Source organism: Balaenoptera borealis (assembly GCF_965194805.1).
Source record: "Balaenoptera borealis genome assembly, chromosome: 6".
Taxonomy (NCBI): Eukaryota; Metazoa; Chordata; class Mammalia; order Artiodactyla; family Balaenopteridae; genus Balaenoptera; species Balaenoptera borealis.
Window position 1 is genome coordinate 129,507,377 of NC_138863.1, and position 15,310 is coordinate 129,522,686.

General features: G+C 39.7%; 1 protein-coding gene and 1 pseudogene across 4 annotated transcripts in view; both read left to right on the forward strand.

Annotated features, from left to right (window-relative positions):
- NIPA1 (NIPA magnesium transporter 1) overlaps positions 1-15,310 on the forward strand; it is a 41,552-nt gene that overhangs the window by 18,203 nt on the left and 8,039 nt on the right. The window lies entirely within an intron of this gene.
- LOC309630357 (large ribosomal subunit protein eL21 pseudogene) lies at positions 7,364-8,002 on the forward strand (annotated as a pseudogene). Its single transcript has one exon. The product of its transcript is annotated as a large ribosomal subunit protein eL21 pseudogene (transcript).

Sequence of the window (15,310 nt, forward strand, 5' to 3'; positions counted from 1 at the left end):
AAAGAATGCTTTCAACTCAGGATCCCAATAAGAGGTTTTTTAAAAGAAAGAAAACAAATTAATTTGGAAAAAGTAAAGATATCAATATGTAGGTACATATGTATATGTATATTTAAAAGAAGTTTCTTTTTTTGTTAATGGGATGAGGTTGCTAAAATTACATAGAAACAAATGAAAAGAATGTGGCACTGGGAAAAAAGATGTCTAATATCAGTGAAATAGAATAGAGAGTTCCCAGATAGCTCCACTTTTCACTGTAGTGGTTTAATATATGATAAAGTAATCATCACAACAAAGAACTTTTAAAAAGGCCTTTAAAAATGTTTTATTTGGAATTAATTTCCAAATTACAGAAAAATTACAAGGTTAAGAATAATTAAAACAGCATCCAGGGACCTCCCTGGTGGTGCAGTGGTTAAGAATCCACCTGCCAAGGCAGGGGACATGGGTTTGAGCCCTGGTCCGGGAGGATCCCACATGCAGCAGAGCAACTGAGCCCGTGCGCCACAACTGCTGAGCCCATGTGCCGCAACTACTGAAGCCCGTGCTCCGCAACAAGAGAAGTCACCACAATAAGCCTGCGCACCACAACGAAGAGTAGCCCCTGCTTGCCGCAGCTAGAAAAAGCCAGCTCACAGCAACAGACCCAACGCAGACAAAAATAAATAAATAAATAAATAAATTTATAAATTTATTTAAAAAAAAAACAAAACAGCATCCATATACCCCTCACCCAGATACATCGATTGTTGATGTTCTATCCCACTTGCTCCATCATTTCCTTTCTCTGTATCAGGGTTTTTCAACCTTGATACTATCACCATTTGGGGCCAGATAATTCTTTGTTTTGGGGGGCTGACCTGTGCTTTTTAGGGTGTTTAGCAGCATCCCTGGCCTCCACTCACCAGATACTGGTAGCTCCCTCTCCCCAAAATGTCTCTGGACATAAGCAAATGTCCCCTTGTGGGGCAAATCACCTTTGTTTGAGAAGCACTTTTCTATTATGAATGTGGTGTTTGTTTTGTTTTTTGGATTTTTTTTTTGATCCATGTGAGAATAGTTACATACATCATGATCCTTTACCCTTAAACACTTTGACTTGTATTTCCTAAGACGAGAGACATCCTCTCCATAACAATAGTATAATCATCAATTTTGATAAATTTAACATTATTATAATAAATGTATCTTTCTAATCTGCCTTCCCCATTCCAATTTTGTTAAGTGAACCATTATACCATTATTCTATACCATTATCCTTATACTGCCATCCTTTATACCATTATTTTTCCTTCTAGTGCAAGATCTAGTCTAGTATCTGCATTTAGTTGTCATATCTCCAGTTTAAAACAGAGGGTTTCTTTTATTTTTTTTAAATAAATAGTTTTGGGAAAACTGGTAAACAATTTGTAGGAACATCAGTTTAAATCCTAATCATAGCACCATCAAAATGTGATCTAAGTGAATTAAGCATTATGTACAGGATGGCCATCCAAGTGTGAAATAGAAACAAATACAACATTGAATGGTTTGTTGATACTACATTCAGTGCCTGATTTGTGTGATGACATTATTTGATATGTTGAGGTGTGTTATCTCACTCAGCAGTGCAGAGTATGCTATGTAAAGCTGAAGTGAACCCAGTGTGTTAACTAGCATCTCCATTAATACCTACCTGAGTATCTGTGGCATGTAGCTACAGATAGTTTATGTCTCTGATTTTCATTGAACAAACCCGCATCTCTAGCACAAACCAGAGTAAGTCATATAGAGATTGTATCTGTAAAAAGGGAGAAAAAAAAGTTTAGCTATGTACCTAGAGTTTACGGTCCATGTATAGGAAAACTATTAATGTGTTTCAGATCTTAGAAGGTTAAGAAGTTTCAAACATTTGAAGCAATAAAAATGAAAAGGTTAATTTTCCACACTAAAAGATAAAATAAGAAGGATGGAAAAACGATTTCAATATGACAGTAATTAAAGTGATGATATAAAGAATTTCTTGGACTTCCCTGGTGGCACAGTGGTTAAGAATCTGCCTGCCAATGCAGGGGACACGGGTTCGAGCCCTGGTCCGGGAAGATCCCACATGCCGCAGAGCAACTAAGCCCGTGCACCACAACTACTGAGCCTGCACTACAGAGCCCACGAGCCACAACTCCTGAAGGCCGGGTACCTAGAGTCCGTGCTGTGCAACAAGAGAAGCCACCTCAATGAGAAGCCCGCGCACCGCAACGAAGAGTAGCCCCCACTCACCACAACTAGAGAAAGCCCGCACACAGCAACAAAGACCCAACACAGCTAAAAATAAATAAATAAAATAAATAAATTTTTAAAATGTATATATATTAAAAAAAAGAATTTCTTAAATTGACCAAAATAATATGAAAACCCCAATAGATAAAATGACAAAGGGCAAAAGGTGCCACTTTATACATAGGAAAATAAATTTATTCCACTAATGTTAAACCTCATTTTCAATAAAATGCACATAAGCAAACAGATTTAATAAACACCATGTATCTGTGTATGTGTGTGTATATATACACACACACACACACACAAAGGAAGAAGAGGAAATAGAACTATATAAGAGTAACATTATTGTATCTCACTATAGTTAAGTTAGTATCAGTTTGAAATGTATTCTGATAAGCCTTAGAGAAACCACAAGGAAAATAACTTCAAACAAGTATAGTGAAGAAAATCATTAAAGGAATTAAAATGCCACACTGTAAAGATTCACTTAATGCAGAAGAAGGCAGTAAGAAATAGGGAACAAAAAAAAGACGTGAAACATAGAAAACAAAAAGTAAGACGGCAAACATAATCTAACTATATCAATAAAAACATTAAATGTCAGTGGATTAAACAATCCAATTAAAAGGCAAAGATTGTCAGGCAGGATGAAAAACAAGATCCAGCTATATGCTTTCTACTTCAGACATACTTTAGATTCAGAGATACAAATAGATTAAATGTAAGAGGAACAAAAAAGATATATTATGCAAATAGTAACCATAAGAAAGTTGGAGAGGCTATGTATCAGACAAAATAGACTGTAAAACAAAACAAAACAAAAGTTACTAGAGATGAAGAGAGACATTTTATAATGACAAAAGGGGCAGTCTGTTAGGAAGACATAACAATTATAAACAAATATGTACCTAAAAACAGAGATCCATAATATATAAAAGAAAACCTGACAGAATGGAGAAATAGAAAGTTCAACAATAATAGTCACAGCCTTCAATACCCCACTTTCAATAATGGATAGAAAAACTAGGCAAATGATCATGAAGGAAATAGAAGACTTGAATGACACTATAACCAACTAGATAAAATAGACATCTTTAGAACACTCCACCCAACAACAGCAGAATTCATCTTCTTCCCAAGTGTATGTGGAACATACTTCAGGATAGACCATGTGGTAGGCCATTAAAATCATCAGTAAAGTTGAAAGGGTTGAAATCGTTCTCTGACCACAGTGGAATGAAATTAGAAAGTAAAACCAGTGAACTTTGTGAAATTCACAAATATATGGAAATTAAATAACTTACTACTAAATGATCAATGGATCTGAAAAGAAATCATGGGACTTCCCTGGTGGTCCAGTGGTTAAGAATTGGTCTTGCAATGCAGGGGATGCCAGTTCGATCCCTGGTTGGGGAACTAAGATCCCACGTGCCATGGGGCAACTAAGCCCACACGCTGCAACTAGAGGGCCCGCGTGCCACAACTAGAGAGCCCGTGTGCTGCCACTACCAAGCCCATGCACTCTGGAGCCCGTGTGCCACAACTAGAGAGAAGCCCGCGCATCAGAAGTAGAGAGAAGCCCATGCACCACAACAAAGAGCCCGCGTGCTGCAACTAAGACCCGATGCAGCCAAGGAATGAATAAATAAATATTTTAAAAAATAGAAGAAATCACAAGGGAAATTAGAAAATACTTTGAGATGAATAAAAATGAAGAAACAGCATGCCAAAGTATTTAGGATTCAGCTAAAGCAGTACACAGAAATTTATATTTGTAAATGCCTACATTGAAAAAAAAAAGGAAAGATCTCAAAATCAACAACTTAACCTTCCATCTTAAGACACTGGAAAAAGAGGACAAACTCAAAAAAATAGAAGGGAGGAAATAATAAAGATTAGCGCATAAATTAATGAAATAGAGAATAGAAAAACAATAGAGAAAATCAATAAAAGCAGTTAGTCCCTTGAAAATATCATCCAAATTGATAAGACTTTAGCTGGACTGACAAAGCGAAAAAGAGAGAAGACTAAAAATACTAAAATCAGAAATGAAAGAAGAATATTACTACCAACTGTACAGAAATGAAAAGAATTAATAGGCAAATATTATAAACAACTGTATGCCAACAAGTTAGATAATGTAGGTGAAATGGACACGTTCCTAGAAAGACACAAACTAACAAAACTGTTTTGAGAAGAAATAGAAAATCTGAAAAGACCTGTAACAAGTAAATAGATTGAATTAGTAAATAAAATCTCCATCAGGGAAAAGCTTAGGTAAAACTGGTGAATTCTACCAAACATCTAAAGAAGAATTAATAGCAATTCTTCACAAAGTCTTCCAAAAAATAGGAAAGGAGGGGTTCCTTCTCAGCTCACTCTATGAAGTCAATGTTACCCTGGTAAAACCAAACAGCACAAGAAAACTACAAACCAATTCTCTTACAAATATAGATGGATAAATCATCAACAAAATACTCTGAGTCCAGCAATATATAAAAGGGGTTATATACCATGGCCAAGTGGGATTTATCTTAGGAATGCAAGGTGTATTTAATGTCAAAAATAAAATAATGTAATACACCACATCAATAGAATAAAGGGTGAACACCACACCTCAACAGACACAGAACAATTATTTTATAAAATTCAACACCCCTTCATGATGAAAACAATATGCTAGGAATAGAAGGTAACTTGCTAATCTTGCAAAGGATCTCTATAGAAAAGCCCCAGCTAACATCATACTTACTGGTTAAAGACTGGATGCTTTCCCCCTAAGATTAGGAACAAGACAAGATGTCCAATTTTTGCCACTTCTATTCAAAATTGTACTGGAGCTTCACCCAAAGCAGTTAGTCAAGCAAATGCATTAAAAGGCATCCAGATTGGAAAGGAAGAACTCAGCCTCCATCTCCCCACAATAATTAACAATTAGCTATCCATTAATGAAAACAGCTCTGGGAGAGCTCCGGAGTCACTTGAGAAAATTTAGTGATACAGTGGAACCAAAAACCTGAGAATAACTGCAAGAAAAAGAAGGAAGAAGACAGCTTCATTTTGACTGCATTATCCCTTCCCCCAAGTTGGGATTGCTCAGTGCCATGAGGGAACTTCCCAGATAGGAAGAGTTCCCCTGGCCAGGAAAGGAAGAATGGAGGAAGTGACCAGTTTCCCCAAGACTTTCAGAGCACCACACGAAGCTCCCACCCAGATTGGCAAAACTGAAGTGTATTGAAATGGCTAGGAGCAAGGAAGAAAAGCAGGGGATACTGGTGGCAGCCATGCAGTGGGAGTGAGTGTGGTTCTCAGTGACCTGCTCTGCAGAAAAACTTAGCAGATTTCACCACCGTGGACCCCTGCATATTTCACCAACTTTTGCCCTATAGGTATTTGTGTTCACTGATGCCAGAAGCCCGAGTCCTTCCTTCCTCCATTTCCCCACTCTCCTCCCCTGCACTTGGGGAGCCTGGGAACTGCACGGGCAGCAAGCAGCCCTCTGTGGCCGTGTGAGTGCAAGACAGCAGCCTACACCTCCACAGCTGACCCCGCCACCATGTGCTTCCTTGCAGCTAGCGCCTCCAGCTGTGCCTTTCCACACTGCAGGCCTCCACTGTAATGTGCAGGTTGGGAGCGGGTATCCTGGCAGCCACAGGAGAGCACTCCGGCCGCCAGCCTCCACAGCTACATGTTGGTCTGGATCAGGCCCTGTCTTCTGTCACTAGCCTGCACTGCTGCATTGACCTGCCACCAGCCACTTGAGCTATGCACGTGCACACCCCTGGCCCAACTCCTGTCACCAGCCTCCATTACACTGTGCATGGCTTGTGGGGCTGGGGAGTGTGCAGCTACTGCAGGGCCATGGTAGGAATCCCGCAGCTACTAGTGAGCTTATAGTTGGTCTCTAGCCACTGGACCCCAAGTGATACTATGGACCCCAGTACCCCTTGCGGCCACTATGGACCCTCAGCATTACTCACCATGGAACACACAGTTGCTGATGATGTAGACCCTAGCAGCCTGAGCCAAAAGACATTATGCCCCACCGGACCTGGTGCCACCGTATGCGCCTGCTCTTGGTGCCCCACACCACTGACTGAGGGCCACAGCACACTCCAGCATGCCCCCACCCCTAGGTGAAAGTTTTCCCTTACCCGTAAAGTCTGGAAAAGGTGACTGCTTCTTCAAATGTGCAGACATGCAAAGCTGTAGGAATCATGAAGAATCAGGGAAACATGACTCCACCAAAAGAACCTCCAGTAACACCCAAAGAAATAAAGATCCTGAATTTCCTAACAAAGAATTCATAATAACTGTTCCAAAGACTCTTAACTACAAAATAACACAGGTAAACAATTTAATGATATCAGGAAGACAACACAAGACCAAAATGAGAAGTTTAATGAAGAGATAGAAGATTTAAAACAAGAACCAAACAAATTTTGGAGCTGAAGAATGAAATGACAGAACTGAAGAATTCAACACAGAGCTTTAACAGCAGACGACCAAACAGAAGAATCAGTGAGCTTGAAGACAGATCAACTGAAAATTCCAATATGAGGAACAAAAAGAAAAAAGAACGAAAAGGAATGAAGAAAGTTGGTGGGACTTATGTGACACCATTAAGAGAAACAATGTAGGCATCATTGGAATCCCAGGAGAAGAAGAGAGGAAGAAAGGAGTAGAAAGCTTATGTAAAGAAAATAATGGCTGAGAACCTCCCAAACTGGGGGAGAGATTTGGACATCCAAGTTCATGAAGCTCATAGGTTACCCTAAAATTTCAGTCCCAAATGATCTTGTCCAATACACATTATAATAAAACTGTCTAAAATCAAAGACAGAGAATTTTAAAAGCAGCAAGAGAAAAAAAAAATCATAGAAGGAAACCCCCATAATGCTATCAATGGATTTCTGAACAGAGACCTTGCAGTCCAGGAGAAAAGGGGATGATATATTTGAAGTGCTGAAAGGAAGAAACTGCCAAGAATACTATACCCCGCAAAGTTGTCCTTCAGAAATGAAGGCAAGAAAAAGACTTTCCCTTCGCACCTGGCTCCCGGAGCCTCCTGTCCCTCCCCCTGTCCCTCAAGCATTCTTCTCACCATTTAAAGTGAAGTGTGCATTCATTGTAACAGTGATTTGGCTTTGATGGGTTATCTGAAGCATTCTTCAGTCTCCTTGCCACACAAATTATATGAAAAAGTATTTGCCAAAATGACCAACACAAAGGGAAAGAGGAGGGGCACCCGCTACATGTTCTCTAGGCCTTTTAGAAAACATGGAGTTGTTCCTTTGGCCACATACATGCGAATCTACAAGAAAGGTGATATTGTAGATATCAAGGGAATGGGCACTGTTCAAAAAGTAATGCCCCACAAATGTTACCACGGCAAAACTGGGAGAGTCTACAGTGTTACCTAGCATGCTGTTGGCATCATTGTAAACAAGTTAAGGGCAAGATTCTTGCCAAGAGAATTAATGTGCATATCGAGCATATTAAGCAAGCACTCTAAGAGCCGAGATAGCTTCCTGAAACGGGTGAAGGAAAATGATCAGGAAAAGAAGGAAGCCAAAGAGAAAGGTACTTGGGTTCAACTGAAGTGCCAGCCTGCTCCATCCAGAGAAGCACACTTTGTGAGAACCAGTGGAAAGGAGCCTGAACTGTTGGAGCCCATTCCCTATGAATTCATGGCATGATGGGTATAAAGAAAATAAAAGACCTGGACTGTAAAAAAAAAAAAGACTTTCCCTAACAAATAAAAGCTGAGGGAGTTTATCACCGCTAGACCTGCCTACAAGAAATGCCTGAAGGAGTTCTCCAAGCTGAAATGAAAGGACACTGGTTGGTAACATGGAAATATATGAAAATATACAACACACTGGCAAAAGTAAGCATATAGTCAGATTCAGAATACTGAATACAGAATACTGTAATATGGTGGTGTGTTAACTACCTAACTCTAGTATAAAGGTTGAAGGATAAAAGTCTTAAAAAAGAGCCATAGCTACCACAGTTGATCAATGGATACACAGTAGAAAAAGATGTAAATTGTGGCATCAAAAATATGAAAAAAAGGAGGGAATAAAAGATTAGAGGTTCTGTGTGCAATAGAAGTTAAATTGTTATGAGTGTAAAATAGACTGTTATATCTCTAAGATGTCTTAATGTAAGCCTCATGGTAACCACAAAACAAAATCTTCAGTAGATTCACAAACAAGAGAAGGGAATCAACGAATATCACAATGGAAAAATCAGCAGTTCACAAAGGACGGCAGCAAGAGAGAAGGAAAGGTACAAGGGAACTCCAATAAGCCAGAAAACAGTTAATGAGATGGCATTAATAAGTCCTTACCTATCAATAATTACTGGAAGTGTTAAAGGATTGATTTCTCCAATCAAAACACATAGAGTGGCTAGATGGGTTAAAAAATAGAACCCTGGTATATGCTTCCTACAAGAGACTCACTTCAGTTTTAAGGAAACACATACACTCAAAGTGAAGGGATGGAAAAAGATCTTCCTTGCCGGTGGGAACCAAAAGAGAGCAGGAGTAGCTATACTTATATCAGACAAAGTAGACTTTAACCTGAAAACAGTAGCAAAAGACAGAGAAGGTCATTAGACAATAATAAAGTGGTCAATTCATCAAAAATATAACAATCACAAATATATTCACACCCAACATCAGAGCATCTAAATATATTAAGCAGATATTAACAGATCTGAAGGGAAAAATAGACAACAATACAATAATGGTAAAAGACTTCAATACCCCACTTTCAACAATGGATAGATCATCCAGACGGAAAATCAAGGAAACATGGAACTTGAACCCTATGTTAGAGCCGTCTAACATATACAGAACATCCTATCCAACAGCAGCACAGTACACATTCTTCTCAAGTGTGCAGGAAACATTTTCCAGGATAGATCTTACAATAGGTCACAAACAAGTGTTAGCAAATTTAAGAAGATTGAAATCATACCCAGTATCTTTTCCGACCACAGTGGTATGAAACTACAAATCAATAACAGGAGGAAAGCTGGAAAAATCACAGGTATATGGATATTAAATAAACGCTCCTGAACAACCAATGTGTCAAAGAAGAAATCAAATGGGATATCCAAAAGTATCTGGAAACCAATGAAAATGGAGACCTAATATATCAAAAGCTATGGGATGCTGCATAAGCAGATCTAAGAGGGAAGTTTACAGCAATAAATGCCTACATTAAGACAAACGAAAGATATCAAATAAACAACATAATTTTTTACCTCAAGGAACTAGAAAAAGAACAAACTATCCCCAATGTAGGCAGAAAGAAGGAAATAAAAAGCCAAGCAGAAATAAATGAAATAACATCCATTAAAAACAATAGAGATGCTTAACAAAACTAAGAGCTGCTTTTTTTTTTAATAGATAAACAAAATTGAGAAACTTTTAGCTAGACTACCTAAGGAAAAAGAGAGAAGATTCAAATAAAATCAGAAATGAAAGAGGAGACATTACAACTGAATGACAGGCATAGAAAGGATCATGAGACTATGAACAATTCTACACCAACAAATTGGGTAACCTAGGAAAAAACAGATAAATTCCTAGAACATGCAACCTACCATGACTGAATCATGAAGAGGCAGAAAATCTGAACAGGAGAAGATTGAATCAGTAATTTAAAACATCCCAGCAAAGAAAAGTCCAGGAAGAGATGGCTTCACAGGTGAATTCTATCAAATATTTAAAGGAGAATTAATACTGATCCTTCTCAAATCTTCCCAAAAATTGAAGAGGTGGGAATACTTCCAAACTCATTTTACAAGGCCAGCATTACTGTGACACCAAAACCAGACAAGGACACTACAAAAAAGGAAATTACTTACCAATATCACTGATGAATATTGGATGCAAAAATTCTCAACAAAATATTAGCAAACTGAATTCAACAGTACACTAGAAAATCATATACCATGATCAAGTGGGGTTTGTACCAGGGATGCAGGGATAGTTCAGTATCCCCAAATCAATCAGTGTGATATACCACATTAACAAAATGAAGGGTAAAAATCATATGATCATCTCAATAGATGCAGAAAAAGCATTTGACAAAATCCAATATCTATTCATGACAAAAACTCTCAACAAACTGGGTACAGGGGGAACATACTGCAACATAATAAAGGTCACATAAGACAATCCCACAGCTAACTTTATACTTAACAGTGAAAAGCCAAAGGCTTTTTCTCTAAGATCAGGAACAAGACAAGGATGCCCACTCTTGCCACTTTTATTGAGCATAATACTGGAAGTCCTAGCCAGAGCAAGGCAAGAAAAAGCAATAAAAGGCATCCAAATGGGAAAGGAAGAAGTAAAACTGTCTCTACTAGCAGCTGACATAATATTGTATATAGAAAACCCCAAAGACTCTACCAAAAAACTGTTATAACTGATAAATAAATTCACTGAAGTTGCAAGATACAAAGTCAATGTACAAAAATCAGTTGTGTTTCTACACACTAAGAAAAACAATCAGAAAAAGAAATCAAGAAAACAATCCCATTTACAGTTGCATCAAAAAGAATAAAATAGGGACTTCCCTGGCAGTCCAGTGGTTAAGACTCTGAGCTTCCAGTGCAGAGGGTGCGGGTTCAAACCCTGGTCAGGGAACTAAGATCCTGCATGACACGTGGCGTGGCCAAAAAAATAAATAAATAAAATACCTAGGAATAAATTTAACCAAGAAGGCAAAAGACTTGTACACTGAAAACTATTAACACATTGATGAAAAAAATTGAAGAAGACACAAATAAAGGCAACGATATTCCATTCTTATAGATTGGAAGAATAAATATTGTTAAAATGTCCATACTACCCAGTGCAATCTATGGATTCAGTGCAATCCTATCAAGATTCCAGTGGCATTTTTTCACAGAAATAGAACAAACAATCCTGAAATTTGCATGGATCCATAAAAAACAAAGATAGACAAAGCAATCTTGAGAAAGAACAAAGCTGGAGGCATCAAGCTTCCTGAGTTCAAACTATATTGTAAGCTATAGTAATCCAAACAGTATGGTATTTATTTATTTATTTATTTATGGCTACGTTGGGTCTTCATTGCTGCATGCGGGCTTTCTCTAGTTGCGGCGAGCGGGGGCTACTCTTCATTGCGGTGCGTGGGCTTCTCATTGCGGTGGTTTCTCTTGCTGCTGAGCACAGGCTCTAGGCACGTGGCTCTAGAGGGCAGGCTCAGTAGTTGTGGTGCACAGGCTTTGTTGCTCTGCGGCATGTGGGATCTTCCCGGACCAGGGATCAAACCAGTGTCCTCTGCATTGGCAGGCAGTTTCTTAACCACTGCGCCACCAGGGAAGTCCCAACAGTATGGTATTGGCATAAAAACAGACACGTAGATCAGTGGAGCAGAATAGAGAACCCAGAAACAAACCCACACGTATATGGTCAATTAATTTAAGACAAAAGTGTCAAGAATATAATGGAGAAACGATAGTCTCTTCCATAAAACTGGTCAGGCCACATGTAAAAGAATTAAGCTGGATCACTATCTTACACTGTACACAAAACTTAACTCAAAACAGATTGAAGAGTTGAACATAAGACCTGAAATTATAAAACTCCTAGAAGAAAAACATAAGGAGTAAGCTCCTTGATATTGGTCTTGGCAATTTTTTTGATCTGGCATCAAAAACAAAGGCAACAAATGCAAAAATAAGTAAGTAGACTACATCAGACCAAAAAGCTTCTACACAGGGACTTCCCTGATGGTCCAGTGGTTAAGACTTTGCCTACCAATGCAGAGAGTGTGGGTTCGATCCCTGGTCAGGGAGCTAGGGTCCCACATGCCTCACAGCCAAAAAACCAAAACATAAAACAGAAGTAATATTGTAACAAATTCAATAAAGACTTTAAAATCAAAAAAAAATCTTTTAAAAAATCAGTAAAAAGCTTCTGCACAGCAATGGAAACCATCAACAAAATACAAGGACAATTTATAGGATGAGAAAAAATATGTACAAATCATAGATCCTGGTAAGGGGTTAATCTCCAAATTATATAAAGAAATCTTACAACTCAATAGCAAAAAAAATCACAAACAATCTGATTAAAACATGGGCAGAGGAACTGAGTAAGTATTTTTCCAAAGAAGACATACAGGTGGCCAATAGGTACATGAAAAGACGCAGAACATCATTAGTCATGGGGGAAATTCATATCAAAACCACAATGAGATATCACCTCACACCTGTTAGAATGGCTGTCATAAAAAGTAAAGAGATAAGTGTTGGCAAGGGTGTGGAGAAAAGGGAACCCTTGTGCACTCCTTGTGTACTGTTTCCTTCTTCATTCATCTGTCAGTGGACACTTGAGTTGCCTCCACATTTTAGCTATTGTGCATTATGCTGCTATGAACTTGGGTGTACAGATTTCTCTTCAAGACCTTGCTGTCAATTCTACAGCACATTTTTTGTTTGTTTACTATTACTGTAAGTTTATTTAGATAGTTTATTGACTCTCTCTTGGCATTACATTTCTTTCCCCCTCTTTCCATTGCCTTTTATCACACCGCTCCTCACTCCCCCCTCCCACCTCTGCTCTACGCCCCAACCCCTCCAGTGAGGACGCTGCTCCTCTGTGCTGTTGTGGCCCTGGTGCCGACATGTAACTTGTGCCTCCACCTCAGGCCAGCTCTCCAGGTAGATGTGTGATTAGTTCTGTAGATCATTTAACTTAGGGGGTGGCCACCTTTTTCTGTAAAGGCCCAGATGGTAAATATTTCAGGCCTTGTGGGCCATGTGGCCTCTGTTGCAGTTGCTCGCCTCTACCATTGTAGTGGAAAGTAGCCAGAGACCAGACTAACTGTGTAGACATGGCTGTGTTCCAGTAAGACGTTATTCACAAAAACAGGTGAAGGGCTGGACTGGGCCTTCAGCCATAGTCTGTGGACTCCTGATTTAAGTCAAAGAGATTTTGTATGCTTTTTGTTTAATCTCAGCTCAGAAGGTAGCAGGCTTTAGTTACTGCAGCCCAGGAAAAGTGAGAGGAGAAAGGTTTTGAGCCTAGACAGCTGGTGGATTTCCTGCTGGGGAAGCCTATTAGGTAGATGGCCCCTATTCCTGCCGCGCTGGGGTCGTCCATTCGCAGCCACAGAGGGGAGGCAAGGACTAGTTCTCCATGAGGAGCATACTCAGGAGGTAAGCAGTTGCCCACATCTTTATCTGGTGTGTCCTTAAATGACACGGTACTCTATTGACCATGTGTCTAGCGTCTCTAAACTGGATGCCCTATCATCTGCCCTGCATGCCTGTGCTGCACACGCCTCGTTCTGGACCGTCCGGTCCCGAGTCACCTTGCCTTGGCTCACATGTCCCTTGGCACGTGCACCTCTCTCCTCGGGAGGAGTTCTCCTGCTCAGGCGTGCGTTTCAAATCTAAACCAACCGATCCAGAGCCCACACCCCAACCACCTCCTTTTTTGGACTCTCACACTCCTGCCCACTACCCACCTGCTCTGATCCCCCAGGACCAAGTCATAGACAGCTAGGGACAGCCCGTGCCCAAGCGCCACTGAGCTCTTCCCTCTGGCCAGTCCTAAACCGCTTGCACTGCCTTACACACCCCTTCCCCCCAGAGACCACAGTGAAGTGAAGGCTCTTGCTACAGCCCTCCGCAACCCGCCAGCACCTCCTGACCAATGCTAGCACTTCCCTGTGCCGTCCTGCATAGGGCACTACGGCCCTCAGCTCGGAGACTGTGAGCAATAAACTGTCTTTTTCAATGGCAGTTGTTTCCTGATCTGTTGGCCTTGGCATTCCTCAAGTTGTTACACACTCTGTTTTATAGCAGGGCTGTTTAATTTGTACTCTGGTGTAAGACCAAGAGTGGAATAAGAGGTGAGCTGGCCCCCCCGTGCAGGATTACCCTGCCCCTTTCTTCCATATGCATGGCAGCCCTCTCCCCCGGCATAGGCCCACCCGTTGTCCCAGGCTGACTCCAGCCCACCTCTTATTCTCAGAGCCGCCCACTCCTCTGTCGCTACCTCTCCGTGCAGCTGTGTGGAGCCCCCCAATTTAACGTCCAGTTCTGTATTATTATATCCTGTGTGGTTTCTTTCAGGGATGTTGCTTATTTTCCCAGCTACACTGCTGGGTCTCCTTGGGGACCAGGCTGTCCAGGGCCAGGGACACAAAGTGCTGTAAGGGAAAGATGGAAGCTTTGACCTCTCCATGGCTTCACCTCTTGTTAGCTTTGTGGCCTTGGGTTCAGTGCTGATCCTTTCTGAGGTTTGGTTTCCTTATCTGTGAAATGAAGATGAATGCAAATAGTCCTGTATATATATTGATATCTGGGTCTGGTGTGCCCTCCCCGTGGATGTTCATGTTCCCTGAGTGCCTTTGGCTTGGACACCAGCAAACTGACAATGGCCAATCCCATGATTCAGAAAAAGCCCAGGTTTCCCCATTCAAATTGTATACTGATGTTATACAGGGAAATAAGAAACACTGTTACCAGTCTTAAGATTACAGATGTTTTATGAGGAATGCTTTTTTTTTTGCATTAAATAAGTAATGTGACCACATTTTAAAAGTTTCCATATTAGAGAAGAGAAAAATAATCACCCATACTCTTTCTACCATAATTCAGTTACTATTAGCATTTTGATTTTTTTTTATTTGTGCATTTTCTCACTTAATTTATTTTAACTTAAGTGTTCTGATCATGAATTACTTGTAATTATTTTAAGGATTTTCATATCCTGCTTTCCTACTTAACATAGTTTCTTTGGACTGTGTACTTTTAAAAATATGGAAGCAATATTTCTATTTTTGATCAATCATAAAACTTATTTTTCTACCCTGGTATATTTCATATCTACTGAAATAATATAATATAGTGGTATGAGTTAAGAGTATCATTATGTACTGGCTATGCATGGAATTGGCATGAAGATCCTATTTGTACTGAAATAGCAACTTTAATAAATTCCTAATCTTTGTACACTTAAAAACTAATTTAAAAATAAAATGTGACTGTA